This window comes from Rhynchophorus ferrugineus, unplaced genomic scaffold, assembly GCF_030347505.1.
Source record: "Rhynchophorus ferrugineus isolate W39M unplaced genomic scaffold, kcgeb_rfMv2 rfM677, whole genome shotgun sequence".
In the NCBI taxonomy this organism is placed as follows: Eukaryota; Metazoa; Arthropoda; class Insecta; order Coleoptera; family Curculionidae; genus Rhynchophorus; species Rhynchophorus ferrugineus.
In genome coordinates, this window is record NW_027473254.1 from 10,210 (window position 1) to 15,000 (window position 4,791).

General features: G+C 48.0%; 3 non-coding genes across 3 annotated transcripts in view; all 3 read left to right on the top strand.

The window, feature by feature from the left end:
* The first annotated feature begins 749 nt into the window (after nt 1-749).
* Nucleotides 750-2,738, top strand: LOC143206405 (small subunit ribosomal RNA). Its single transcript, XR_013008375.1, has one exon. It is a non-coding gene; the product is annotated as a small subunit ribosomal RNA (ribosomal RNA).
* Nucleotides 2,739-3,446: 708 nt separating this feature from the next.
* On the top strand, nt 3,447-3,601 carry LOC143206404 (5.8S ribosomal RNA). Its single transcript, XR_013008374.1, has one exon. It is a non-coding gene; the product is annotated as a 5.8S ribosomal RNA (ribosomal RNA).
* Nucleotides 3,602-4,020: 419 nt separating this feature from the next.
* LOC143206407 (large subunit ribosomal RNA) overlaps nt 4,021-4,791 on the top strand; it is a 4,098-nt gene continuing 3,327 nt past the window's right edge. Inside the window, exon 1 of the ribosomal RNA XR_013008376.1 lies at nt 4,021-4,791. This exon is cut by the window's right edge and continues 3,327 nt beyond it. This is a non-coding gene — a ribosomal RNA (large subunit ribosomal RNA).

Here is a 4,791-nt window from a genome sequence, read left to right on the forward strand (position 1 = left end):
TTTCGTCGTGTTATTATATATTCGTAACGCTCTCGCGATTTTGTATCGTCGTTTCGTTGTTCTTCCTGGTCGGTTTTTTTCGATATATCGGGAAGCGTACGACGACGACGACGGTATCACTGCGAGATCGCGAATTCGGCGGGAACATTCGGCTTCGTTAGAAGAAGATGATCCACGATTCATATGCGATTGGAATTATTATTTTTATGGACGTATCGGTTTTTCATCGGAACGTTCATAAAACAGCAACACATTTTGCGATAGCTCTCTGCTCTCCGAGCGAGAATAAAATAAAAAATCACGAAACGTTTCTCGTACGAGGTTTCCTTGTCGCTTTATATATTTCTATCTAGCGAAGGGTTCGGAGAGAATGTTTTTCGAGGTCTTATAAACGCCGAACGATATTTTGCGGCATCCAATTTTCGACGTAGTCGACGATCGTCGTCGATAATCGAGATAATTGGGTGCCTAGTCGATCGGTTGTGTATAAAAAAAACAAAAGATGTGTCTAAGATGATGATATCGTTTTGTTTTATTAGACAACTAATATTAAAATGTAAGAGCGTGGCGCCTCGGACCGGTTTTTCCGTCGTCTAGGCGCGCTATCATGCACCTCCTTTTTATTAGTCGTCGATATATATTATATATCGTCGTCTTACGCACACGTTTCTTTATAAGTCAAACTTATAAAATAAACTGTGTCTGTATTTGTTTTATCTGCTTCGTGTCGATAAAATAATAAGAACAGTTCCCTGGTTGATCCTGCCAGTAGTCATATGCTTGTCTCAAAGATTAAGCCATGCATGTCTCAGTACATACCGAATTAAGGTGAAACCGCGAAAGGCTCATTAAATCAGTTATGGTTCCTTAGATCGTACCCACAATTACTTGGATAACTGTGGTAATTCTAGAGCTAATACATGCAAACAGAGCTCCGACCAGAGATGGAAGGAGTGCTTTTATTAGATCAAAACCAATCGGTTTCGGGTTCGCGCTCGTCATCGTACAACTTGGTGACTCTGAATAACTTTAAGCTGATCGCACGGTCTCGCACCGGCGACACATCTTTCAAATGTCTGCCTTATCAACTGTCGATGGTAGGTTCTGCGCCTACCATGGTCGTAACGGGTAACGGGGAATCAGGGTTCGATTCCGGAGAGGGAGCCTGAGAAACGGCTACCACATCCAAGGAAGGCAGCAGGCGCGCAAATTACCCACTCCCGGCACGGGGAGGTAGTGACGAAAAATAACGATACGGGACTCATCCGAGGCCCCGTAATCGGAATGAGTACACTCTAAACCCTTTAACGAGGATCAATTGGAGGGCCAGTCTGGTGCCAGCAGCCGCGGTAATTCCAGCTCCAATAGCGTATATTAAAGTTGTTGCGGTTAAAAAGCTCGTAGTCGAATTTGTGTCTCGCGCCGCCGGTTCATCGTTCGCGGTGTTAACTGGCGTGTTTTTCGCGAGACGTCCTGCCGGTGGGCTTAGTCGTGTCGCGTCGCCGTCGCGCGTGCGTTTCGGCGTGCGTGTTGTGCGCGTCGTGGTTACGACGGCCCAACTCAATCCTGCCGCGGTGCTCTTTACTGAGTGTCGAGGTGGGCCGGCACGTTTACTTTGAACAAATTAGAGTGCTCAAAGCAGGCTAAAATTTCGCCTGAATACTGTATGCATGGAATAATGGAATAGGACCTCGGTTCTATTTTGTTGGTTTTCGGAACCCCGAGGTAATGATTAATAGGAACGGATGGGGGCATTCGTATTGCGACGTTAGAGGTGAAATTCTTGGATCGTCGCAAGACGAACAGAAGCGAAAGCATTTGCCAAAAACGCTTTCATTGATCAAGAACGAAAGTTAGAGGTTCGAAGGCGATCAGATACCGCCCTAGTTCTAACCTTAAACGATGCCAGCTAGCGATCCGTCGACGTTCCCTAATATGACTCGACGGGCAGCTTCCGGGAAACCAAAGCTTTTGGGTTCCGGGGGAAGTATGGTTGCAAAGCTGAAACTTAAAGGAATTGACGGAAGGGCACCACCAGGAGTGGAGCCTGCGGCTTAATTTGACTCAACACGGGAAACCTCACCAGGCCCGGACACCGGAAGGATTGACAGATTGAGAGCTCTTTCTTGATTCGGTGGGTGGTGGTGCATGGCCGTTCTTAGTTGGTGGAGCGATTTGTCTGGTTAATTCCGATAACGAACGAGACTCTAGCCTGCTAACTAGGCGCTTTTTGACATCCTAAAGGCCCGCCGGCCGCGTTGCTTTCGGGTTTCGCGGTTCGTGCGCGGTTTTTACTGTCGGCGTACAAACTATTCTTCTTAGAGGGACAGGCGGCTTCTAGCCGCACGAGATTGAGCAATAACAGGTCTGTGATGCCCTTAGATGTTCTGGGCCGCACGCGCGCTACACTGAAGGAATCAGCGTGTCTTCCCTGGCCGAGCGGCCCGGGTAACCCGCTGAACCTCCTTCGTGCTAGGGATTGGGGCTTGCAATTGTTCCCCATGAACGAGGAATTCCCAGTAAGCGCGAGTCATAAGCTCGCGTTGATTACGTCCCTGCCCTTTGTACACACCGCCCGTCGCTACTACCGATTGAATGATTTAGTGAGGTCTTCGGATCGACACGCGATGGCGTTTCGGCGTCGTCGATGTGTAGGAAAAGATGACCAAACTTGATCATTTAGAGGAAGTAAAAGTCGTAACAAGGTTTCCGTAGGTGAACCTGCGGAAGGATCATTACAGTGTGTTGTTATGCCTATATATATATAATAGGTAAACGTACAAGTCTGTAAAAATCATTGTCGAACGTTAAAGAGCCATCTACGAAGTTCGGAAGTTCCGATCGAATTTCGACGTCGTCAACGTAGCTGTTTTCGGGTACCTATAATATATGGTTTTAAAAGATGTACGCCCGAAAGCGGAGATATATACGATGAAGATGTTGTTATATAGGACGACGAGTAATAATCGTCGGCCTACGACGGATTTCGTTATAAATGGACAAATCGAGCGCAAAATAAAACGATTTTGCCAATTATATTTCTAATCGACGTTTCGATCCTCATATCGACGAACATATACGATGATCGGTAATGTGATTAGTTTACGAAAATCTTATCACCCTTCGTTTGTTTCATTCCAAAAGGGTGAGATTTAGTTTACGAAAATATTGCCAAACTATGATCAGCGTATGCTCTTTTGTTGTCGTACGAGGTGAGACGACGAAAATTTACAACGAACGTCACCATTTCGAGTAGTCTGTCTCCGCTCCTCTCGTTGTGTGTAGTGGAGAAGACGAAAATAAACCGTAAGAGCGTTTTAAAGTCGACGGCGGCTGCGAAAGGGGCGCAAGCGCTGTCTATGACGTGAGCGCGCGTCGTCGTCGTCGTCGTCGTCTTATAATAGAAACGTTTCGATATGCGTTTAAAACCTAACTTAAAAAAAGATTACCCTAAACGGTGGATCACTTGGCTCGTGGGTCGATGAAGAACGCAGCTAATTGCGCGTCAACTTGTGAACTGCAGGACACATGAACATCGACATTTCGAACGCACATTGCGGTCCTGGGATCTCATACCCGGACCACTCCTGGCTGAGGGTCGTATCTCATTTCAAGACTGCTCGGATTTTCTTTGATCTTCGCGATCGACGAGAAATGTCTGAGCGTGCTGAGCGTATAAGCGCGATTCGATCGCGACGTTCTAAAACGTGACAGCGGACCCGTACGTGTGACCTAACTCTCTCGTACGGGTCGTACGAATATGAAAGGGATGAGACGTGTTTAAAACGGTCGTTCGCACGTTTTTGTGATAAACGTAGCGCGCACCATTAATACGATCGTCGTATCCGATAAAATTAGTTTTTAATCGACGTCGGATCGTAGGTGCGTTGTCTCTCGAATACGAGGGAGAAAACACCGTTTTTCGACGGCGCGTCTTTTCCATTCTAAACTTTTATATTTCGTATTGGCTCCTAATCTTCATTATTATGATGATTACGAGCGCCACGCATATTAAACTAGCGACCTCAGAGCAGGTGAGACTACCCGCTGAATTTAAGCATATTACTAAGCGGAGGAAAAGAAACTAACTAGGATTCCCTTAGTAGCTGCGAGCGAACAGGGATTAGCCCAGCACCGAATCCCGCGACCGACATCGGGCGCCGGGAAATGTGGTGTTCGGGAGGGTCCATTATCTCGACGTTACGTCGCGCGTCCAAGTCCATCTTGAACGGGGCAACAGCCCATAGAGGGTGCCAGGCCCGTAGCGACCGTGACTGACGGCGAGAGGATCTCTCCTTAGAGTCGGGTTGCTTGAGAGTGCAGCCCTAAGCGGGTGGTAAACTCCATCTAAGGCTAAATATAACCACGAGACCGATAGCGAACAAGTACCGTGAGGGAAAGTTGAAAAGCACTTTGAAGAGAGAGTTCAAGAGTACGTGAAACCGTTTAGGGGTAAACCTGAGAAACCCGAAAGGTCGAAGGGAGAAATTCATTCGCGGCTCGTAGTAGGCGGCGTGCGATCGCGTGACACGTGACGTTTCGGCGTTGCGCGCGCCTTTCGTACGTCGATCCGGCGACGAACGCGTGCACTTTTCTCCTTGTAGGACGTCGCGATCCGTTGGGCGTCGGCTTAAGGCTCGAGGTGGAGACCGTAGACTGCGGTTCGCGCCGTTTTCGTTTACGGACCCTCGTGTTCGCGGTCGACTCGCTCGACGGTATACCGAATGGTTTAAGGCCGCTACTCGTTAGCGTTCGGCTCGTCGCAAGCGCGTCAGATGCACGTCGGTAATC